The sequence below is a fragment of the Lissotriton helveticus genome, chromosome 10 (genome assembly GCF_964261635.1).
Source record: "Lissotriton helveticus chromosome 10, aLisHel1.1, whole genome shotgun sequence".
Classification (NCBI taxonomy): Eukaryota; Metazoa; Chordata; class Amphibia; order Caudata; family Salamandridae; genus Lissotriton; species Lissotriton helveticus.
The window spans coordinates 457408514-457435024 of record NC_136071.1 but is presented as its reverse complement, the minus strand read 5'-3'; positions in this window follow the sequence as shown (position 1 = coordinate 457435024).

Here is a 26511-nt window from a genome sequence, read left to right as displayed (position 1 = left end):
CATTCTTCTACTGGCAAGGGATTTGTTAAGATAGAAGAGTAGCCAGGTAGTGTAGGAGACGGAATTTCAAAATTGCTATTAACCCTTCTTTTGATCATACTAATCAGAATTGCATGTGTGCTCATCTTCTTGAAAGTTTGCAAGAGAATTTCATCATTAAAGAGAAAGAATCGTGGGTGTAAGTAGGTGTCAGCAATGAAATGAAGACAACTGAAGAGACTCAATTCCAAGGTTGAAGAAATGCAAAGAGTGCTTTATGACACGCTGAAAGAACAAACATGGGGAGACTAAGCTGAAAAATCAAAGTTGATGAATTACATGTTGTAATAAAGAATTTGGGTGATTATTAAAATCATCAGGGGGTTTTGAGCATCTACTTTCTGTCAATAAAATCAAAACTACGATTTGAGCTTGGGCTAACATTAGCTTGTGTTTACACTGTCCTCCATCTTACCTCAACATCATAATATATCATGCGAGAGCTGTTGTTGAATCCAGTTATGAATACAACTTGTCTAGTTTCAGTTGAGTAAGCATAAAGTGTTCACAGAGCATTTATCTTGTTGTGTAGAATCAAGTACAGTTCTCACTGCCCCAGGCTATGTTAAACAATGTACCAGCATAACTCTGCAGCTAAGAATTTGAGATTGGGTGAATCCCAATGCACCACTAAGTCAAGGGAATCATCGAAAATATTCTGTAGTAAAATGTTTCTTCTAGAATGTTTTCTATTGGTCCAAAACCTTGAGGATCTTTTATTCCCACAGAATGTATGAACCTCTTTATCTAAATCCCCATATGAGAGTGCGGATTTTCCCGTATACCAAATCTAAGAAGAAATATCTATGCAGGATTGCATTTAGAACTGTACTGATTTCTTTGTACTTATGATTTATATGCTTAGCTGCTAAACTTGCCCTTGGCAAGCAGTGAAAAGAGAATCCTGTCTGTCATTCTTATGAAAATGTTTCCCTAATAAAAACCACTGTTCCAATTGAGCGCACCAAAGTCTGTAACAGGACTACACCGCTCCTGGTCTTAGAGGTTGGCGTGTTCCATGAATTAGAATTTGATATAGATGTTCATGTTGAAAACTCCCTTTGTACACCTACACCTGTCCAGGTGGATGTCCCATCCTGCGAGTTCAGACAAGGTAGGAGAATCTATGCTTCCCACTTATACTGCCATGTTACAAGTATTCTCCTTCTTGAAACGCTCCTAGGTGCCTTTGCTCGAGATTGCAACATAGTTAGGACTCTCACTCTTTCCTGACTAGGGAGTTTTAACATTTAAAAGTGGTTTAAAAGGAGACCTTGGTCTAAAATATGATAATACGTTTATTGTTTGTTGTGTATGACTGTGTTATTCAGAAGGACAATATATAAGGATGGACTATCAATACCAAAAGCCCCAGTAAAACTTCCCCTGCAATATGTCTCTAAATGGATGGTATTCAGGCTGTATTAGGTGATTCACTCTGGAACTTTAAAAAAAATCTTTCTTTGCTTAATTAACTTACTGTGATGGTGATTCTTGGCAAAATACATTTCTATATCTGAGCTGAAAAATGTCTGCATTGTGTTGGTAATATTATGAGGAAGTTATGCAGAATAAAGATGAGCAGTCAATGTCCCGATGAATCTACATATATGTTTAATGTAGTGGAACACATCAATGACATATTTAAACAGTGGGGCTATTGTGTTGATATTTTTTTTCGATATTGCGCAGGCACATTTCCAATAAATATGACTAAATGAATGTCAGACACAGGTTTCTAGTTAAGGTAGAACTTTTAGTAGCCTTTATTAAGTGAAGAAAAAGCTTAACAATAATGACAGTATAAGGTAGCACAACTCCGGGGAAAACTGAAGCAGAGAGCAGGTTAAATGATACCTAGTTAGCAAGGGAGGATATTTCTTCTATCAATATCTCTGACTCTGCAGTCTATTGAACCTCTCACGCTTGCTGATATGGAGTACACCAATAATGACAAATCAGGGCAATGCTCATGATGTGGAGTTCCTGTGAGAAGTTCTCAACTTATTAGAATTGTTTTGTTTCCTTCTTTGTGCTGTACTCAGACATCTTTAGCTATCTACATTCACCAAATAATTATCTTTGGATGTATTAAGCACATTTCTAAAATACTTCTGGTGTGTATATTCCACCATGAGCTTGAAGATAGAATATGGTATGATTGTGGCGAGGGGGATTTTGCTTTATTGAAAATATAGCAAACCTAGACATTTGCAGAGGCTCAGTGAGGTCACCTAGTTCGGGGAGCTCCGTGGGACAAGCACTAAATAGGTGCACAGCATTTTGCCGTAATCCAGCACTTCACCATACAGTCTAACATTCATCAGAAGTGAGCTCCCCATCCCAAAAATCCAGTAACAAACTCTGCAAAGTGGATATGCCTTAGAATAAATCAACCTTTGATTGTGGTGGAGAAACTAACCCTGTAAAGTTATTATGCCTCAGAATGATTGCATGAGAGAACATCAATCACAGATTCTATGTATATCTTCACAAAAGTTAAAAAAAGGTTGCCCACCTCAGCTCCTTCCTACAAAGTTTCAGGGTGATCTGTCAAGCAAGGGCCAAAAAAAAGGAGTGGGATCCCAAAATGTTGATTGCCCATATTAATTCTCATAGGACATTTTGGCAAGTGATACCGAAAAAATGGCTGAATTAATTACAGCAAATCTGGCAAACAGGTAGAATTTTACCCAGGAAGAGTACTTTTTAAAAATGTGGTCTAAATCTGCTCAGTTGTTTTCAAGAAACATTTGTGTTTAGAGGGGTGCTCCAGTGGTCATGAAGGGTTAAAAAGATAGTGATATCTGGACTATTGGGTCCATATATGATATGACTGGCCACTTTAAAAAGGGCTAGTTGATTTTAATTGACTGGTCACAACATTAACAACTTGTTGTGGTGGCCATTACAAGACTCAGGGATATGGTTCTTATTTAAATGTATTGTAGTGCAAGCCAGTTTTGAGGGTCTCAAAAAGGAGCACAAATAAAGGATTTTAGTCACAATATCAATAATTTGTTGTTGGCACCAGACCAAATTTAGCAATTACAGTGTGATGTAAGGTGATTTAATCCTTTGAAAAATTCTGACCCTCTGATGGGACTTGATGAACGACTTTGAAATACAACAGCTTTCTCTCATGACTTTCTCATACTGGGCACGGGAGATGCCTCATAATCCAAAATTAAAGCACATTTTCTTCAAGTTCAGACAATCTTCTTCAGCCATATGAGAATCAAGTCTGCTTTTCTGAGTAAGCCAAACTTCTGACAGAAGCAGCAGTTAATCAGTTAATCTCCCAGCGTCTTCCCATGGTGGTGTAATGAACAACTAGAGCACTAACTTTCTATATTTTTGACCAAAGTGTGGCACACCAAAAGCCATCTTGATGGAATCAAAGCTGTAAAACTGAAAACATTTTTCTTTTGAAAATGAGCTAAACGTGGTCCTTTTGGTTATAGAAATTATGGTTAGTGTTCTGGAAAGCTAAAATGAGGACACATTTTCAATGAGTTCTCACATATCTTTCCCATCTTACAGCTAGATTCATAAAGCCAAATTGCGATCGCAATAGCTGCGAATTCGCAATTGCGAGCGCAATTTGACTTAAAGGAATTCAAGAAACAGAAAATACCAAAAATGCATATTCGCAAAATAAAAATTGCGAGTTCGCAATTAAATTCGCAGAATCCTGGAGGAAGGGCATTTGCGATTCTGAAATAGCGAAAATCCATGGATTCTGCAAATTCAATTGCGAACTCGCAAATCAGTCGCAATCGGCATTCATGAAAAATCGCTAAAAGCGAAAAACAATAAAATCGCTAATAGCGACGCGCAAATTAAGAAGAACTCAAATCAGTTGGTAAACAGTAGCGAAAAAAATACATTTTTGAAAAACTGTTAGGTTAGTCCCAACAGGTGCAGGGCTGACCAAACACATTTAATGACATGCAGCTGGAGCCTGGGGGATCCCACAATGCCTGGACTCTACATGCTGGTGAGGCGGCGTAGGCTGCAGCGAGCTGCACACAACAGACGGAGGATACAGGACCAGATTTTCCGCCAGCGGGTCACCCTTCTGGGCCAAACCAGGGAGCAAATCTATGCCAAGTACCGCCTGAGTGGGGCTATGTTTATCAAGCTCATCCGGGACCTAGACCTCCTGATGCAGCACCCTACAAGGAGGACCAATACCGTGCCCACACATGTGCAGGTATTGTGCTGCCTGCACCTCCTGCCCTCCGGAAGCTTCCAGGGGATGGTCGCTGGTCGCTGTTGAAGGGGGGATATCCCAGCCCACCATGTCCCGCTGCCTAAGTAGTTTCCTGGAGGCAGTGCTGACACGGCTACACCACTATATATCATTCCCCACCAGCCAACAGGACCTCAATGAGACCAAGCTGCAATTTTACAATGTAGCGCAATTCCCACACGTCATTGGATGTATTGACTGTACACACATCCATATTTGCCCACCTGCTGAAACTGAGTACATGTACCGCAACCGGAAAAGCTACCACTCCCTCAACATCCAGATGGTGTGCAATGCAAAAACAATCATCACGGACATTGTGGCACAGTACCCGGGGAGCACACATGACTCCTTCATCTTCAGGCACAGCGGCATCCACACACGACTGGCCAGGGGGAACTTTGGGGAAGGACACCTACTAGGTAAGTACACATGCCCTGAAATTGTACACTGTGATCATGTAGCCGCGCAGAACAGGCACTCACCCTCTGCTCCTTTCATTCAGGTGACAGCGGCTATTCTCTCCATGAGTACCTCCTCACCCCATACCTCAACCCTGCAACACCACATCAACGGCGATTTAATGCATCACACATATGCACAAGGAATTGTATTGAGAGGGCATTTGGCCTGTTGAAAAGCAGGTTCCGCATACTGCACAAGACAGGTGGGGCCATGAAATACGATCCTGAGGTCTGCTGCCGCATCGTGGCCGTGTGTGCCATCCTTCACAACATTGCCACCAAGCGCAGGATCCCTGTTGACATATCTGGCAGTGAGTCGGAAGGGGACAACCAACCACCTGCTCATATGCGTCAGGCACGTGGGGAGAATCCTGCTGAGGGACACAGGCGCCGTAACGCAATCTGCATTAACCATTTCTAATGCACCCACTCCCCACACCCATTACTTGACTCATGCATGAGGACATTAATAATGACATGAGTCAGATTAAGGTAGTCAGAACATTTGTATTTGATAAAGCACAATAAACTTGGCATTCTGCTAACTTGTACATAAATGACATATTGCGCCATATGTCTGTCCTCCAGGAGGGCATGCTTGCAGCATGGCCCCTCATGTCAATGTCAATGCTCATGCCGCCTCCGGGTAGATGCTCCAAGCCTCCTTTCCACATCTTCCTCCTGAGTAGGCCGTGAGGCAGCAGAGGGCCTGTTGCTGCGGCGGGGTGCTACCACCGGAGGGATGGACTGGCTGCTATGGCTGGATGTAGCCTCACTTGTGTCGTGGCCCCCCCGGCCATGGTTGGCAGCCTGCGTGGCCTGGACTGCAGTGGCCACATGCTCCAGTGCTGTTGCAACGTCCTGGCAGCACTGGACCATTTGGACCTGCATTGCCAAGGAGCGTCGCGAGAGCTGGGAGGTAGCGTTACCTATTATATAGTTAGACCGCGTGTACGCCGACAGGCGGGTCAGTAGTTGGCGGTGTCTGCGGCGATTGAGTGCCCGCTGCCTGTTAATGGCCTGTGTGTTGGCCTCCATAGCAGCTGTCATCCGCTCAGACATTACTGCAACATTTCGGGCGGTCTTATCCAGTTGCAGGTGGATGGCCCCGAGATGACGTGCCTGTGTCTGATGCACATGGAGCATCCTGCGCTCGATGGATAGCCCACCTGCTTGCACATTTTGCCCCCTACCAGCACAGGAAATGTTTGTGCGCTGACCGCTCACAAGTCCGCTGGACTGGCTCCTCACAGCCGCATGGCGGCGGGTTGGTTGGCGAACTGGAGCTGGTGTAGCACGCCCCACTGGGGACTGTGTGACGGGCAGTGCTACAGCAGCGCATGCTGGCACAGGGGTGACACTGGCCACAGGGGCAGGTGGTGTGATGAGCGCTGGTGCGGCAGCTTGCACAGACGGTCCAGGCTGTGGGGAGAGATTTGTGTCTCCCTCTGTGTCCTCCGTGATGTCCATGACCAGGCCATCGCTGTCTGTGCTTGGGACTTCTACGCCACCTGTGATGTAAAGTGGACGTTGATTAGTGACATGTTTCTTACACAGTTAGGCTTCCTACATGCATGCAGACTACCATTCCCTGAGTCGCTACAGGATTGGAGAAGTGTGGCTCACTGGTTAGAGGAGGCAGACCCTGAAGCAGAGGTCAGACCCGGGACCAGGGTTCAATTCCCGACGTGGCAGGGTCTTGAGCCCAAATATCCACGGACTCGATAATTCTCGTTTCGGTGCCTACTCAAATCACGGGCTCACACTCTGCAGCTCTGGGTATTAGCTTGCTTAATCTCCACTACGGCCCCCCCGTGGCGGGATGCCTGGCTTTCACCTAGGGGATGCCCAGTACGGGTATCTCACAGGGAAAAAAGCCAGGACGGGTTCCCAAGGCAAGCGCCGAGATGCCTATGGGTAATCAACCGCTATATAAGAACGCATAATAATAATAATAATAATTGACTCTCACTAAACATGTCTGGCTTAATCGGTCAAGATGGTAATTGTGGTCAGACTACATGTCCCACAATGCAATAGCGCTTTAGTGGTGTGCTTTGGCTGCATGACTGGGGTTTGATATGGGGGGCTCTGGAGTCATGGACATTGTTAGGGGACAGGGGGTCGCAGTCGCATGGCACTTACCTGGTGTGTCTTGTGTGGGTCGGGAGGAGTCAAGCTGTGTCACACCCATGCCTGTGGATTTATTGTGTCCTCCACTCGGTCCTCCAGTGGTGTATTCGGTGGGACAGTGGGCTCCCCTCCACCTGTCGCCACACGCTCCCCCAGCCTCTCCGCTATCTTCTCCTTTGACCTCCCTCTGAGGTCATACCAGCATTTTTTAAGTTCGTCCATGGAGCGCTGGTTCACCCCCACAGAGTTAACTTTTGCGTGGATGCGCAACCATAGCCGCCTCTTATCGGCCTCGGGCACCCTCCTCGAATCTTTGCCAAACAGGCGATTGTAGTCCTTGCAGACTCCTTCTATCAGGAACTCTAGCTCCTGCTCCGAAAATTTGATTTTTCTTTTGCGCCCACTAGCAGATCCAGCTGCAGCTTCCTCAGTCATGCTTGCCACTGGGGTGTATCTTGCACAACTCCTGTAGGCACACTGGAGGGGACCTCTGAATGTGATGCTTCCTGTACAGGCTCTCACTGCTGAATGAGGGTGGAACCTGCCTACTTCCTGGTTGTGATGTCATCACTGTGCTCAAAATGCGACTTCCCGTTTTTGCGATCTCGCACTTAGCGAGATCGCAATTTGCGATCTCGCTATTTGCGAGATCGCAAATCCTACCCGGGTTTTGGCCGATTATGCGAATATTTACAGATTTTCTGAAACTTGCAATCGTTGATTGCGGCCGACTGCGAATCGCTATTTTTTCGCGCAAATAATCATGAATGCCAATCTGTGATTCCTTAATTGCGATTTGCTTTTTTTTGCAATTTAGGATTCGCTGATTGGGACATTGATGAATCTAGCTGTATGTCAGTAAAACATTCTGACATGCAGAATGAAACATACTTTCAACACCTGCAGCATTCTGTCAGTTAAATTCCCAGTGTTCTCACAGACCTTTCCAAAGTATAATAATGAATAGCCAGAACCCCCACTTTATGTATTTGTGGCAAAGGTTTGGCACACCTGACGCCACCTTCATTGAATCAAAGCTGTAAAATGTAAAGCCTTTCCTTTAGAAATGAACACAATGAGGTGGTTTGTTTTGTCATAGAAATTATTGTTAATGCTTTAGAAAGGTAAAATGAAGACACATTTTCTATGAGGAATCAAACATCTTCCTCATCCATATCAGTGAAATATTCCGACATGCAGAGTTTTCACAGTGGTTTAATGAAGAACTAGAGCAATAACATTCTGTATTTAACACAAAAGCGTGGCACACCTGAAGCTATCTTGATGGAATCAAAGATGTAAACGGAAAGCTTTTTCTTTACAAAATGTGGGGGTTCTTTCTGTCGTAGACATTACTGTTATTGCTCTAGAAAGCTGAAATAAAGATACATTTTCTATGAGTTCTCAACTATCTTCTTCATCCTTTTCAGTGAAACATTCTGATATGGAGAGTAAACTTGCTTCCACAACCAGCAGCAGTCTATCCGTTAACCCCCTAGTACTTGAGTGCAGTTTTGACAGTGTTCTAATGACCAACTAGAGCACTAACATTCTGTGTGACATACCCAAAGCCATTGTTGATCAGATCAAATATGTAAAATGTAAAGCAATTTCCTTAATATTAGTTAGTGCTCTAGCAAGCTAAAATGAGGACACGTTTTCCATGAGTTCTGAAATATCTTTTTTATCCATTTCAGTAAAACATTGTGACATGCAAACTGAAACATGTAATTTCAACTCTAGTAGCAGTCTGTCAGTTAGCTCCCTGGTAATCAATATGGCTTCACATAGTGTGCTAATGAACAGCTAGAGCAATAACATCCTGCATTTATCACAACAGTGTGGGACACCTGAAACCATCTTGATGGAACCAAAGATATAAAACTGAAAGCATTTCCTTTAGAAATGAACAAAAATATGGACTTTGTTTTTCATAGAAATTATAGTTAGTACTCTAGAAAGCTAAAATGAGGTCGAAGTGTAATATGACTCTAAAATACCTTACTCATCAATTTCAGTAAAACATTCCCACATACAGAGTCAAATATGTACTTCCAACGCCAGCATCAGTCTTTTAGTTAACTACCTAATAATATACTGCAGCATTACCAAAGAGTTCTAATGAACAACTGCAGCAATAACATTTTGAATTCAAGACAAATGTTGTGGCACTCCTGAAACGCTGTTTTGTTCTAATAGGAGCTGTTGAGTTAAAAACCTTTCTTGAAGGGCAGGTTGAAGTAAGTGATCATTGAGTTGGTAATGCAGGTATAAAACCAGGGGATCAAACATGTGAGGGACGGTGTGTGTTTTAAGTAATTAGAGGCACAATACATTTTTAATAGAACTGAAGATAGTTAAAAATGGAGATGTCTGCATAACAACGGCATCACCTTTCCACATTCTTTTAATTACCCTACCTATCACAGTTGCTTACCAGCTTATTAAATTTCAAATAGTAAAATATTGGGTAGACAAACTATGTGATCAATGGTATTTGGCCACCCGCACAAGTTTCACCAAAGACCCTTATCATGTGGCCAAGCACTTTGTGTGCAGCAGTGCTTGGGAGCCTGCAGAGGAACGCCAGTAGATAATTGGGCACTGGCTCTGCAGCCAAACCCCAATATCCACTGCCAAAGGCCTTGTACAGCAGATGTAGGGTGCCAATGGAGGGTTGGGCACAGAGTTTAGATTGACAATAGGCTTTACGGCCAACCCCTGATGTGAATGGCCTCAGGTCTTGCACAGTGGGATTTAGTGCTCACAGAGCGCTAGGCATTGGGCCAATTTAGAATATGATACAACAAACTGAAATTCTTTGGAATAAATAAATGTTAGGGTGACATTACAGTTAGTTGTTGGAATGAGACAAGAACTGTTGTTAAAAAACCCAAGAGTCTCTGAAATATGTCAGCTATAAGTTAGTCAAATAACAGTACCATTCACCCCCAACATGCACTGCTTTTGACCTCACATATTACATCACTTATTACATGTTACATAAAATCATTGAAGCACAGACATTACTCAGTAGATTTTAAGAACTTTGTTCAAACTACAAATGCGTACCACCATACCCAAGGTTTCCCCCACCAGAATGTTCATCCCTCATGCAAAGTTTCACTTTGATATATATTGATATATCAACCAGGTGTCAAGGAAAAGAGAGGGACCCAAAAGTGTGATTTCCCATCTTAATACCCAATGGAAACCTTGCTGACAGATACAGAATAACAGCTGAAAAGGTTAAATCCTAGTTGTAAACCTCTACATGGGTATCATGCTTTTTGTTTGTGAAATTTATTCTTTCATTTAAAAAAAAATAGCATTTTAACAGGTACTCAGGGTGGGTATGAAGTAGTTGGTGCTGGTAAAAGAGTTAGAGATATCTGAACTGTTGTCCAGACATGCTTTATTTGGCCCATTCAAAGTGGTTTAAGGGATCCCGATTGCCTTGTTTGACAATATTATGGCAGCGACCATAGGATGAAAGCAAAAAGAAAGGTCACATACAGTGGGCAGAGTGGGAATGTGGGGGTGGGGGTGGTCTAATGGACTGAAAAAATTATTCCTGTTGGCTAGAAGAGGCCACCAGGAACAAAAGAACGCCAGGGACAGCATTGCACATGCGGCATACTTTCCTTCATTGCACCAGGTGCACCTTTAAAAGGGTGCATCCGGCACAATAAAATAAAGTGCGCCACATTATGGGAAATATGATTCCCCTAAGATACCCGTGAAATCGTGCTGCCCTGTAGGCAGCGAATTCAAGTGAAATACAGAGCGGCTGCTTTACAGCCTCTCCATGTTTCACTGTGCAGGGGCAACCCATCTGCACTTTTGAAGGGGATGTCTGGGGAGTCCATAGGACCCCCTTTACATCCTGCAGAAGGCTGCTCTTGGGAGGCGCACTGACAGTTTCCCACCTTTTAGGTGGCGCACTGTCAGTGCTCCTCCTGTGGGCTTCTTTGCCTCTGTGCCCACGTCGGTAGTGCAGCGTGGAAGCAGAGACACAGGGATTCCCTCATTTGCATGTCATACGCTCCCATCTAAATTAGAAAATGCACCCCGCAGAGTGTGCTGGCGCAATATGTGCACCAGGGCTATTGGTATTAGAGAAGGGGCTTCACAAGCATCTGTGGCACCTTCTGTGACACCAAAGAGCTCCAGGGGGCGCAAAGCTGTTGGAAATGCGCATTGCTCCCATGGGGCACTTTATGTAATATAGCCCTAGAAGTGTCCAAAACGGGGCTCAGAAAATTCCCCAAAAAAGTTGGTTCCCTGAAGTTGCGCTTTACTTCAGGAAGCTTCCTGAACCCCTTCAGAGACATTGCCCATGGCGGTCAGCATAAGGAGATGGAAAAAATTATGGACTCTGTGAGGCACCTTGTGTGCAGCCTCCTGCAATTTGTGTTTTTGCTCCCAGCAACCCATATAACCTTAAGAAAAAATTAATGAAATGAACACCACTCTGCTTTTTTCATATGTGTCCCCAAAGACCCCAACTCCCCGGGAAACAAGATTGAGGAGATCACTTGGGTACTCCTTCCACTTGTACCTTTGTCTGGGGGTGGCGGGAATATCCACTTTGAAGTCTCCTACCTCTGCTAACCATGATCAGGAAGCGTGCCCTGTTCCTGCTTTCATCTGCAGTCAGAGGAGACATGAGCATGTAAGGCTACCAAATGACATGCTGCGAACATGTGGGAAGCAGGCAGGGGCCACGGGGGCTTTGGGGCATCCCTAGCAGTTAGTTGTATTGGTCTGTTATGATATGTTTTGGCTTTTATGAATGTGGAGACACCCTGACAAAGCTGGTACGTCTTTTGATAATTATACCCCCTTATATCTTGTGTAGTATAGATGGGAGCATCCTGGTCTTAGGGTTCAGGACTCCTTAGGGGTCTGCACTGTTGGGAGAGTTGCACCATAAGTATTTCTATTTGCCTAATTCTAAATATTTATAAATTAATATGTAGTATTAAGTAGTGTGTGTATAATGAAGTACTTTTCCTTTTTATAAGTCAAACAGTAGCTGGAAATGTTTTATTGAGTGTAGTTCACTGTGTAATTGTGGACTGGGGTACTAGCCCACACAATCTTCCCTGAGAATGCCCTGGACTGCTCTGCTTCACTTCAGTGAGAGAGCCAAGTGCCACGAAGGGGTATTCGGTTTTTAGTAGATGGAAGATTGCAGACTTATTACTTGCGAGGGGCTCACATCCTTTCCAACTAATGACACAATTTCCTGCATTGGTTCAGGGTAAAGTGCAGGGCCTTGCCCACTCAAATGCCCACTGCAAAGCTGTGCAGAGTGAAGGGGTTGTGCCCCAGGAAGCACATCTCTTCCCTGTCGCAGGCTCCAGATAGAACTGGAGAACACATTTGTTTGGACGGACTAGTGATGAGTATGAACAGTATTTAGGTTGCTGTGCATATCCTCTCACAAAAAGAGTAATTTGTTTTACAGAAGGCCAGCAAGGGCTCACTCTCCTGTTGAGAGTTGCAGACAGCAATATTTAAAAGCTTTGCATTCATAGTTTGCTAAAAGACGTTAATGGGTGTGGTCAAGATGGCGGCGAGGTAGGATGCTCGTTTTCAGGCTCCTGCCCGTTGCCCGCCCGGAACAGCACAGCACGGCTCCTCGGGGTCCGTTCAGCATGGGACCAGACCCGTACACCTTGGGGGTGCCGCCTGTCCAACTTGAGCCAATACGGCCCGACAACGCGGTGTTCCGAGATCAGGACGCGAGTCCGGCTTCTTTCCTCTCCGGCCGCCCCCACTGGTCTACTATCCTACTGCCCGGCTTAGGAGGGGGTCCCGAAGGTCTGGACTGTGACCCGGTGAGCTGGAGCGACCACTGTTTCTTTCGGCGCCACAGCAGGGAGGTCTTGGGCCTGCTGGTCACTCTGGGCCACCCTGATCACCGACCTCGGGTGTTCACAGGCCGGACGGAGGTGTACCAGAGGTGGCAGTGGAGCGACTCCCGCGGCTGTACTGTTTGGTGCCCCTGTTGGACTGTGATCACAGGGGGCCCCAATGTATACGGGGGTGCTCGCCTGCCCCACTGTGGCCCACTGGCTCTGCGGATGGCTGGGCCTTGAGGGAGCGGATAGCGGCCTGGCACCGGAGACCGGGGAGGACGTCTAGGCCGCTGGGATCGGTGCCCTGTGGGAGGCGTCGTATTGCATCCAGCGGGCTGCCCTCTGCTGCACTACAAACCACCCGGGGTGGTGAGGGACTACACTGAGCCAGGGCCCACATTCTTCCGACAGCCGCTGGGGGCGCGACGGAAGTCCAGTTGAGCCCACCACCTGGTGCGAACCTAGTGGCGCATACGGTCCGGTCCCCTGTACCATCGGCCTGGACCGCGTGGGATCTCGACAACGGTGAGCAGAGAGCCGGATGCGCAGCATTCATCCCGGCGATGAAAGGGACCCTCCACCACCACTGTAGCAGTTTCCGGCAGCGCGCCCTTTGGCGCTGGAGAGGGCCTGGACTGCTACCCGGGCCAAGTTGGCCGAGACACTTGCCTGAGCCAAAGGCGGCTACCCCCACGACCCTGACGAGGAGGCCTCACTGCACCCCCTGCCGAGCGAGCACGGGTTGAGTGCTGTTTGCGGCCCGGTCTCCAGAGTCATTGAGACGGGCAGCGCTGATCCCCGGTTTGGTGTGGGTGGCAACTCCTACATCTCAGCACCAGGCACAGTGGTGAAGCAGTTAAGCACAGAGCAACCGGGGACCGAACTGAAGGTTCTTCTACCTCCCTCGGCCACGGGGACAGTGACACTCTACTGTGGGCCTATGTGGCTGCTCCTCGGATTTGGGGGGGAGATGACCCTGAACCCCCCACTGAGTGCGGGTTGAGTGCTGTTTGCGGCCGGGACCCCTATGCCATCTGGCTGGGCCGCGCAGATCCCCAGCTTGTGGAGGTTCAGCAGGATTGCGGACGCTTGGACATCCATCTGGGTTGCTTGAGCTCAGAGACCTCTCCCTATCGTGCGACTCAGATCAGCGAGCCTTCCTCTCTATCAGGCGCCACCACAGCGGCCCCTCACCCCCATCTCGCCGGTCAAATCCGGACCTGTTGTCAGCACGTGCCCTGTTTCTGGGGCGTTCGTAGCGATGAGACTCGAGATGGACCTCTGAGAAGATTCTGAAGGCCTCACTACCTCTGGAATAGGGCTATGCACCGTCAGCGAGCGCGGCATACTACAGGACCCCGAGGTCTCACACGGACACTGGGCAGTATACCCCTGAGCCTGACGTGCCCGAGATGCAGCTTCCCCTGCGAAGTCGCGCCCGCTCCCTGGGGGATGGTGTGAATCTGGACCTGGGGCCGGCTACCGAACGTCACGTAGCACCTCCTGGGAAACACCTCACAGTTCCTCCATAGCTTGCTATACGCCTTCTGTCGGCGGCCGCCCCAATTTCCGGACCTGTGCCCTCCAGGATTATAGTCTCTGCTCTACCGGGCGGTCGTGAGGTGCAAGAGAGCATGTCCAAAGCCAGAAACGCCAAGGTGAAACCCCTGAAGGACATCTTTGGCCGCGCAAGTCAACCCCAAACATGGCATCTGCAGCGCCGGAAGCCGAGACACCAAAATAGCCTACGGCCTCCGGAGACGAGCCCATCACGAAGGCTTTCTTGGAGTCGCTCTTCCTCACACTGAGGCAGGATATCCAGTCGGTGAAGACCGAATTCGCCACAGAACTTAAAGAGGTGCGATGGGAGGTTTACAGTATTGGGGAATGAGTAGCCACGATCGAAGAGAAAAATGGTTCCACGGTTACGGACCTGACAACTTTGTAGCAAGAAGTCATCCAGTTGCAAGACCAGAACGTGGATATGCAGATGCATCTGGAGGATATCGAAAACTGATCCCGGAGGCATAACATCCGGATCCGGGGAGTGAGACACTCTGATGATACAAGGGACTTGTTTGCTTTCTCCTCCAGCCTCTTCAGACATATCCTTGGTGATTCCCACACGGCAGAAGTTGCCTTAGACAGGGTGCACAGAGTGGGACCGCCCGTGGCCCCCCAGGTGCCACCGGCGGATATCTTAGTGTGTGTGCAGGACTTCAAGACTAAAGAAGCTATCCTATCCAAGGCAAGGACCCTCCACTGGATTTCATTCCAAGGCCATTCCCGGTACTGTATCAAGACCTGGCATTGATTACGCTGCAGAGGCATAGGCAATTCTGCCCTGTGACCGACCACCTGAGGCAACAGGGGATTACATATTCATGGGGCACCCACTCCGCCTCATCTTCCGATTCAACAACAAATTGCACCAGTTGCGTTCACTGATGGCCGCCTGCCGCCTGCTGGGCCTGACGCCACCGAGCGAGGATGGCGATGCGGATGGCCCGAGTGCGGGCCGGATATCTCTCCGTCGGGCTGGCAGTGACAAACCAGGAGATGGTACCCGTGGAGACCACCTGCCTCGGAAATTGCTCGGAACCAACAAGATGTGCTGGCCACAGCTGCAGAGGCCCTCCCTGGAGAGGGGGTCAGAGGACAAATGAAGACCTGGTGCCCACTTCCATTTTGTTACCCATCTGATGCGTCCTTGCTGGGTTTGGGTGGGCGATGGGAGGGGGATGTCTCTCCTCATTGACCGACTATGGACCCCTCGTGGTTGTCATTTCAGTCGTCTTGGGACGATGGACATTTTTCAGGGACCATTTCTGTTCGCAATGTGCTTGGGTTAGGGTGGGTAGGGTACCTCTTTGTGTGGGGATTTGGGGTTTCCCCTTTTTCTTCGCCTTCCCCTTTTTTCATTTGGGTGTTGTTCCCCTCGTCCACCTCTCCCCCCCTTCCTGCGGGATGCCAGGCTCCACCACATCGATCCCGCGCTTCTACTCTCTTGGCTCTGGGTTCACGAGAAGTGCCCCTGAGGCCTAATTCATCCTATTCCCCCTTTGTGTGACACATGATGCAGGAACCACTTAAGGTACTTACTCTTAATGTTCATTGTTTAAACAACCCGATCAAACGCAGACCGGTTCTCAACTATCTAGAACAGTCGGCCGCTGATATCTGCCTCTTGCAAGAGACCCACCTCATCCCCAAGGATCACCACAGAATGAAATCCTGTGCATTCCCCACACAACTCTTCTCATCTAACTCTACCAAATCAGCCGAGGCCGCTATCCTAGTATCACACTCCTTCAGGGGCAAGGTTCTCCAAAAGGAGGCTGAGATTAAGGGCTGTCTACTTACCTACTACTTTCTGATAGCGGGGGTGTCCCTCATAGTGGGCTCTGTGTATGCTTCTAATGAAGGTCAGAGAAAATGTTTCCATACTGCACTCACAGAGGCGACAGCCAATTCTGAACGACGACTGCTGTTAGGGGGAGACTTAAACTTAGTCTTCGACAACATCGCTGACCACTCCTGTCAGCGCACCACACAGGTTGGGTCTCTCTCCCAGGTTGACCTAGGTTGCCTCCAAGAGCTTGGACTCACAGACATGTGGCGACACTTTCACCCTCATAGCTGGGCCTATACTTATTGCTCGGGGGCACATAAGACATATGCCAGACTTGACTACCTCCTTAGCTGCTCCTCCTTGCAAGCTATGGCGACGGACACGGAGATCCTCACTGCATCCCTTTCCGACCACTCCCCTGTCATGGCCTCATTCCACTTACCACATTCTCGACAACCACTGAGACACTGGCGCCTGCACGACACGTTACAACACCAGACCTTGATGGTTGCTCAAATTAGAATGGCTATCACAAACTTTCTGGCCACAAATGCTAAACCCGACACGTCCCTGGCGACACAATGGTCTGCCCTTAAAGCCGTCTGCGGGGGGAGTTCATCAGCATATCCACGGCCAGCAATGTAGAGCACAGTCAAAAGCGAGCTGAATTAACCAAACGGGTGGCGGAGCTGGAACAGATGCATCAGCGTACTGGAGCGAATAGGGCTTGGCGTCAACTGTGCGTAGAAAGGAAGCAGCTTGCGTCGCTAGATCAGGATATGGCCGAGATTTCCACCTCCGCCTTCGCCATTCTTACTACACTAGTGTTAATAAGTGCGGCCGCCTCCTAGTTCATAAATTGCGCGAGGCAAGACAGCGACAAGGAGTGCAACCTATTCGAGAAGTGGGGGCTGCGTTCACCTCGGAAGATGCTGACATAGTCGAAGTCTTCCGGGATTTCTATGCGAACTTATACTCAAGCGCTTCTCTTGATGCCCTACATAGCTCTGACTACCTGGATGCCGCCATGCTGCCGACCCTCTCCCCAGCGCAGGCGGACAGTCTCGACAGTGATATATGGACGGAGGAAGTTATCGCCGCTATCTCCCGTCTGCGTCTCGGGAAATCAACGGGACCGGATGGCTACCCTGCGGCGTTCTATAAGACCTTCTGTGGCGAAATTGCCTCCTTACTGCATGTCCTCTTCAACACCTTTGCGCACACTGGAGCTATCCCTGGGGAAAAGCTTGAGGCGTCTATAGTGGTCATCCGAAAGCCTTGTAAGGACAAGACCCTCTGCAGCGCTTACAGGCCTATCTCTCTTTTAAATATTGACAAAAAACTTTACATGAGCATTTTAGCGACCCACCTAGCGCTCTTTCTGCCCCAATTAGTTGAACCAGATCAAGCAGGGTTCATACCACAAAAACAGACTAGCGATAACACTAAGAGGGTTCTGCATCTCATTGAAAAGGCTTCTCGCACTGCAGGGGAATATATGCTTCTGGCCATTGACGCAGAGAAGGCCTTTGACAGGGTGCATTGGCCCTATTTGGAGCAGGTCCTGTTGAAATTTGGCTTTGGGGACAAACTACGCACTCACATATTGAATTGCTAACGCTCACTTTATGCCACAGTCTGTGTAAACGGCCAAACATCGTCCCGTTTCCCCATAAGTAGAGGTACGAGGCAGGGGTGTTCTCTCTCCCCCCTCCTCTTTGCGCTATATATGGAGCCACTGGCACAGCGAATACGGCACCACCCCCTCATATCCGGTATCAAGTTCGGCGGGGACACCCACACCATCAGCCTATATTCAGATGATATCCTCCTCTCCCTCTCCAACCCAATTCAAACATTGAGGGCACTCTTCATTGAATTGCATAGCTTCGCAAGACCCTCAGTGTTCAAGATTAATATGGACAAATTGACTGCCCTCGACATCTCCCTCACTCCGCACACACTGGCCCACGTTCGAGAAGAACACCCGATGCAGTGGTCCACCTCCACCATACCATATTTAGGAGTACAACTAGGTGCCACCATCCCCTCCACTATCACAGCCAATTATGAGAGACTTCGCACCCACATCCGTAAAGAACTAGACCAGTGGAAACATCACACTCTATCTTAGCTCGGCGGGATAGCGGCGCTCAAGATGACCATACTTCCCTAGATCTTGTATCTCTTCCAGACCCTTGGCCCCCCCGGTGGGTTGGATTCAACACACCCAATCGGATCTAGCACGTTTCATATGGCAGGGCTGCAAACCCCGATTCAAGCATGCCATAGCGATTTTGCCGCCTGAGCGAGGGGTGTAGGAGTCCCCAACCTACAACTATACTTCTATGCTGCACAGCTCTGTTATTTGGTGGAATGGAGTCGTCTTGAGTCCGAGAAGCACTGGCTATTCCAAGAGTCAGGCGGTAGCTGGCATGCCCCTGCAGGGTCTCCCCTTCCTTCAAAAGGCACACAGGCCACCTAATTTCTATGCCTCCTACATCACGAGCACCACGATGGAAGCTTGGGATCCCACTGCCATCACGCATGAACTGACGACGTTCCCGTCCCCTCTCACACCACTGTTCAACAACCCAGACTTCCACCCAGGTACGGCCCGAAGGCCTTCGTGCTCTGGTTTCCTACCCCATGTAGAGCACTGGGCCACCTATTTGACCTGGGTGGAATCATCCCATTCCCATGACTTTGGATAGACTATGGAATCCCGGAGACAAAGAGGTTGTCCTACCTACAGCTTAGACACTAGGCTCTCCAACCACAAATTAGGCGCCCAGAGATTATTGACTGCATACGAGAAGTGGCTTGTCACCACATCCTCTGACGAGAAACTCATCTCGGATCTCTACAAGCACTTACTGCTCACTACAGTCTACACGCACAATGCAGGGCGGGCACGCTAGCAAAGGGATTTAGGCCGCACCTTAACTCACAAAAAATGGGACAGTATCTATTACAGGGCTAGGCACTCAGCATACCATATAGGCCTCACTGAGACACTGACTAAAGTGGTAACTTATTGGTACTACACGCCTGAATGCCTCCATCAATTCGATCCCCGTCAGAGCGCTCTGTGCTGGAGAGGTTGTGGGGAAGTGGGCACGTTGGAACATCATTTGTGGAGCTGCAACCATATCCAACCATACTGGTCCCAAATTTTAGATGAAATAGATTCCCACCTTGACACGCAACTCCCATGTTTCCCGGCCTACATCCTCTTAGTCTTACCCAACCCACTAATGTACCTAGCTAAGTCCCGACGAGGTCGACTGATTGCAGTCACCTTGGGGGCGGCTACTCAGAACATACTTGCGCACTGGCAATCTCTCCAACCCCCACCCTACTCCGGATGGCTCCAGAGACTATGGATGGTGCTGGGGATGGAGAAACTGACTCTCACTCTAGCGGGTAGGGGATCTGAGTTCCCGGAGCTATAGCGCCCCTTCCTAATGCTACTTGTAACATAATTCAGAGAACTGACCTGCCCTAGGTACCTCAGACTACTGCGTCTGGTGGATACGCCAATTCTGCAGGTGAGCCTGTACGCAAGTACCATAGATTGCGATGAATCCCACTGTGTATCACACGTTCCTAGTTCCCTTCCAATTGTATCTGACCTGGTGGACGAGGGATGGGGGGTGGTGGGTGGGAGTGTTGGGGTTTCCCCTTTTCCTCTTTTTACGTATTGCTTCTCTTTGCACTATTGTCTATTTGCTCTAAACAGGCCCGCCCCATGCATTTACTGAAGTAATAGCGCTCACCGTGACACTATGGGGCTCATTAGGATGGCGGACGGACCTGCGTCCGTCCGCCACCCTATAGGAGGAGGGACCGTCTGCAGGGGCAGCGGCGGTCCCTCCAGTGCAATTAGGATGTGACGGCCAGCCTGGCGGTCACATCCTCAATATTTAACATTGCGAGGGTGCTGCTTGAAGCAGCACCCGCCGCAAGGTTACATATGCATGCTTAGCATTTGCATGCACAAAGTGGCAGACACCGTGCGGTGCCTGCCGCTCCGTGCACGCAAATGCAGGGGGGTACCATAGGTACCCCCCATGTGCACCCCCCCAATCACCCTGGGGGCCCGCAACGGGCTCCCAAAGAAATCACCATATGCCTTTCCATGGCGGAGAATCCGCCGCGGAAAGGTACCTGTTTTTCGCCATCCTAATATGGCTGGCGGTGTCTGATAGACACCGCCAGCCATGTTAGAGCTTTTCCGCCGCGGTCGGAAGGCGACCGCGGTGAAAAAGCTGCGGACCGATTTTGAGACCCACCGCCATCCTAATTTGGCGGTGGGTCTTTTGTGCCTCCCCAGCGGTTTTCCCGCATCCTCCGGGCCGGCGGTGGCTTCCGCTGGCCCGGAGGGTGCGGGAAAACCGCGATCCTAATAAGCCCCTTGTTGTCTGTACTTAAATGATTCTGAGAGCCGGGGGCCGTGTTCTCAGTTATGTTCTTTGTTTTGAAATCAATAAAAAGATTTAAACCATAAAAGATGTTAATGATTTCCTTGAACTTGTAATATGTATTATTGATGGAACTGGAAGTGAATGCTTTTTGGGTCCTCTAGAATGCTCTAGTAGCCCCAGTAATGGATTACCTTACGACTGTTATCACTCTCATCGGAACTGTTTTTGCCAGCATGTTTCAAGGTAGTCAAATTTAAGGTGCACCCTTTGGCCGTTATTTTTTTTGCCTAGTTTCACTGTCTTTTACTCTCTTTAACTCTGAAGTGTATGCTATTCTTTTGTGTCTCATTGATATTTTTGATGGGACTTTTTAAGAAGGACTTTGGGAGTCATATATTTAGGAGTCTATTTAACCAAGAGGCAATGCATTAGAAGCGTATAGAAATTAAAGCTCTTCCGTTGTTTCATCTTAACCATTATTTTGTGTGTTATGATAGCAAAGAGAGATCTTTGGAATGCTCCAGAGCTAAAATATGATCTGTTACTCTTCCAAACAGAGTAGGGTTTGTACTAACATAAGCTGAGTTTGAATTGTGTAAGTCATCTCAAGGTCCAGCATGTGCCCTGCTGTTTGTCTGTCACATTTTACTATTTGGATAAAAATCAGGATGCAAGTATTCTGCAAATTATCTGATGATTACTTAGTCCTGCTAGTTTCCACCTGCAAAAGAAGTATTTAAATAGTAAGATATTTTTGTGATACTACTTACAGATGCAGTTTCAGACCCAGCTAAATTTGGATAAGGAGATTTTTGTCAAAGTGTGGTTTAAAATATACAGCTGCTATCACTAATAGTTTGGATTGGTGCCACAGTGATAATTTATGCATTTAAAAGATTGATGCATGTGAGCTGAGAGCTCTGTGCACACAAGAACATAAGCAAACAACTAAATAGGTTCCATTAAAGGTATATGGGATGAAAGGATCTTTCTATTCACCGTTGTTGTGTGTTAGAAAGTTAATTCGATTCAGAGTAATTTCTGGCCAAAAGCAATAATCTTTATCATGTCTGCCATATGCCTGTAACAACACAATCAAGTGGCTTTGCATATTGATCATCCAGGATGCGACTTGTCCACACTACCTTTTATGTCCATCTCAGAACAGAAGAGGTGTCTGCACTGCTACACTGCATACATGGCTTAACATGTTCTGAGTATTGATTGCTAACAACACGTATCAACCTCACCAATCAGTTATTGCATCAACAATCCATTTCACATCTATTGCCTTCAGCACTTTTCAGTTGTGCCATCCACGTCATCACAATGGATGCTGTCTAGCACAAATAGGCATTATTAAATGTGGTGCACAGTAGCTAGGTGTTGGGATTTATGTGCAGGTGGCATGGACGTATTCTTACTGTGCCACAGACAAATCTACTAGCTAACAATACTAACCATTGTTTTACAAGTGACACTCTTTTTATGGCTTTTCTGCTTATTTACTTCCTTCTAACATTATTGTACAGGATACAATCTGCACAAATACCCATATAGGTCCTTCAATGCCAATACAATTGCGGAAGCTGCTTTTTTGCAGAAATTTCATCACAGGTCTTGAGCGTTAGGCTCCAACAGCTCTGGCCAACCTCTCCTGCTGTCCTGTGTTCAGAAAGTCTAGCTTGACAGTATTCCACTACCATCTTACAATTGAAGTTTATAGTCTGTACAACCATCACATGATCCACTCACCTGTACTGGGTTGGTCTCTTCACTCACCCAGTCTTGGTGACCACCCACACTACTATAACCTAATTTTCAAATGCAGACTGGCTAATCTTTCAGAAAATGGCAGATTTGTCATTGGGTAGTGAGTATCCACTGATAATCCAATTCTATTTCTATTATGTTTTTCCAAGTGCTTCCCCTTTATTTAGATGTGAACATTTGGTTTGTACAATATAGATAATTGTATGTTGTTGTCTATTTTTCATAAAGGCGTTCATGCTAAAATAATCACTGTAACCCTTCCTTTGCTGAAAGTAGTAGGTACAAGTTATGAGTCTCTCCACCAAAATGAACTGTCCTCTGGTCTATTAATCCTTTGGTGACTATGGAACAATTGATACTGCATCATCTTCATACTAATATGCTTTAACTATTGATCATCCAGTTATTGTATGGTTGTTAATTATTGCAACTATACTCATCACTCTACTCCCACAGCATCTACACAGGTAGGTCAACTACCTTTCCACCCACCACCATTTTGGCAATGAAGATTTTTTCACACAAAGTGGTTCTAGGAAAAATTAATTATTAAACTCTTCAAACACTTTATTTGGCAACAACCCTAACATTCAAACGCAAATACCAAAGTCTTTCAATGTGTAGATGGAAACTACACTGTGCTATGCATTATCTTAGACTAGGTAGAGGTCCTCCCCCATCAACCTTGGTGGTTACTACTACCAATGCATTCTCTGTCCAACCTTCACACTAGCCGCAACAGGCCAAATGATATAATGAGTTATAAAATACCTCCACCTCAAATATGTGCTCTTTTAAGTGTGTAGTGAAAGACATGAATATATTATTAGCATGGCACAATCTCTGATTTTAAATCCTGAACAACATTTATTAAATTGCATATTTGTTCTACCCTCTATATATTATCAACTGGCATTTATAACTGAACATTTAGTTAAATACATGTTCATTGGTCCTTTCATATTCCTTTGAGAATGAAGGATCTTATAGGTTTCCATCCTGTACAAATGACTTAAGAAGGGTTAAATGCTTTGAAGCCAACAACTACTACCCCTCCTGTAAATCTGTGCATTGACTGGCAATTTTGACATTAATTTCTTGTCAACATCTTCCACTGTCTAGTTGTTTATATAAACACATTACATACACGTCGAATATCACGCAAGGTATTTCCCTGGCACAGCCTTTGTGAAAAAAGGCCCATACCTGCTCACATTCGTAAAATCCTCCTAGTGTGCCAAAATAACGAGTATATTACAATGTTCAAAGTAAAGTATTTTTGCAACTAATGCCAAGCTTCACCTTTTAGACGCAGCTTCCTAACTTGACACATTTGGATGTCAAATAGGAGTCTAAAATGGACAAAATCAAGATAAACATTGAAGCATCCTTTACTTAATGAGTAGTGTCACACGTGAGAGACCCTGAACCTTTTGGAACTGTTCCACAGGCTATTTGATCAGGCAATACCTGCATAAACTATATTTACTTTTAGGGAAACATCTTGAGCCCAGAGGAGCTATCAAAAAATTTTAGAATGCAAGAGAAAAATTATGAATTAAAGGCAAATCCTGTTATTTAAGTGAACATCTGCAATTAAGATTACAGAGCATGTGTTTGTTTAAAGTGAACAGGAAATTTGAGTTCAAACAAACTGAGCTCATTGCAAATAAAACAAAATGCATGGACATAATTCTGAAATATTTCATGGTACAGTGCAATTCCATAATCTGCAATAGCTTAAACTCTGATTAAAATGTTTAAGAATTACCAAAGGCACAAAAGAATGAATCAGAGGTTGTGAAAAGAGTTTAGCAAGTGCCAGTTAAACAAAAGAGATTTTAAATCAGAGAATATTTGTGGTAAGTAGTAAAAATTAACCTATACTGATAACTTCGAATTGAAACAAATACAAAGTAGACCAAGATGGTGAATTGCATGTCTCGAGTGCAACATACCTGTAGAAGCCTCAGCAGCTGTCTCTGTCCTCTGGAGGTTAAAACATCTCTAAATCCTGCTTTTCTCCATCAGCTGATCACTCCTATTGTCCACAAGCCCCTGAGAGCAGCATTCTAGTCACCTGGTCACTCTCCAGATAGGGCATCGCCAGGGCCTAATCCTCTGTATTCAGCTGGGCTATCTTGGGGACTGGACGCGCTCTGCTTTTTGTGTCCCAAGAGTAGACAAACAATAGCCTAACTAAATGAACATTGGAGAGCTGTTCAATACCTGGGTGCCAGCAGACTTCAGGATTCTTTCAGTCTTTGACTCCTCTTTTTCCAGCAGGAGTCTAGAGTCTACTTTCTTCTGGTAGGGCCTGCTTCTTCTGATGTAGTCTTCTCAGGTCATTGCCCCCTCCTCAGTCCTGTTTATTTTCTCATCTTATGCTCGAGTCCTTATGCAGCAATTGTTCCTCTAAACTCTACTGTAAACATCCTCACAATCTCTAAATTTGAGATGGCTGAACTGTTTACCTTTCAGGATGTGTTCCAGTCAGCTACCTAGCCACCACCTATTTAGATAATGTCACCTCCGCTCTGTTAGAGCAAGAACTGGTTCTACCTCAAGCTGGCATTCATGCTAAGTGTGCTAGGAAGGCTCTGTGTGGGAGAAGAACTTAAAACTACAATGAGGGATCAAAACAACGATTAAATATTACTGCTATCCTTTGTTCTGACAGCTCTCCTCGACACTCAAGGTAGATAATTTATACTATGTGGCTAGTTGTTGACAGCATCCATAGCTCCATCAGCCCAATGGCCAGGATGCTGTGGTATGGTAGGTAGAGTTGCTGTTAGACTTGGTCCTTTCTGTAGGCCATCCCCGAAAGCTTTTCCTTTTACCCTTGTGTTTTCTGAACCCATTTCTGTTGGCTTTTAGGATTCTGCATACTTTATTACTGCTAACCAGTGCTAGAGTGCTTGTGCTGTCTCCTTGAAACATGGTACAATTTGCTTACACCCAACTGGCATTTTTACTTTACCTGTGAGTCCCTAGTAAAGTAGTACTATGTGTACCCTGTGCCTGTAAATTAAATATTACTAGCGGGTAAGCAGCTCTGACTGTGCCACCCACTTGAGTAACCCTTTAAACATGTTTCAGGCCTGCCATTGCAGCCTGTGTGTGCAGTTTTAAAAGAAACTGCCATTTCAGCTTGGCAAGGGTGTAGTGTATTGAAAAAGTTTGACATGTACTATTAAGTTTTACATGTCCTGGTCGTGTAACCTCCAAATGGGAACAGGTAACTCATTTTGGTGTCCCTGTAATTGTAATGAAAAGTCCCCTTTAATGGTACAGTAAGATTTCAAAGTGCAAATTTGAAAAAGCCACTTTTAGAAACCTGGTATTTACCTCCCTTAGCCATTTAATGTATGCAGCCTGTCTCTGGGTCATTTGACTGGGAGCAGCTGACAGTTGGGCTTTGTTTATTCTTCCTAGACAGAAGACTTGCAATAGAGGGATTAGATATGCCTGAATGGTCTATCACTGGTAGGATGGGAGGAGGAGCTATGCACAACCCAACTTACATGTGCATAGGCTTTGTCCTGCCTCCACATAAAAGGCTCCATACCCCCTGTAGTTAGTCTGGAGGCAGGAAACTAGTAAATATCAGAGGGAAACCGCTAGAAACATCTGCTACTTCAAAGGAGGCGATTGGTATAACTATGGGACCTCAGACACCCACTCTTCACTACACTTTTGGACCTATGGAAGCTCTACCAGGAAGAAGAACTGCTCTGCTCAGCAAGAGTAATGCTTTGCTGGACTGCTGCCTTGCTGGATTGCTGCCCTGCCACCCATTTGCCCGCCTGCCTGAGTCAAAGGGATGGGACTGGCACCTGAACGCAGGACTCCCACAGTGACTCCAAAGGCCAGTCTGCTAACCTCCTGTTCAGAGCTACAGGGACATAACAGGCTCACAACCACCTCAACCAGCACCCAGATCCAGCTGACCCCTAAGTGGTCTCCCTAAGGTCCTTGACTCTTGATGTGGCATCAGTGGAGCTGAAATGACATTTTTCGTCTCTTTGCAAATGCAAACAGGTCCACTGGCACCAAAGCATTGACACAACACTGCCCATCAACATGACATTTTGTCAACCCGACCCTTTTTGCTACAGCATCAACCACTCACGAGGAGTGCCACTGCAAAGCTCCAGTCTGACCGTTCGTGACGACTATAGGATCTTTGCACTATAGA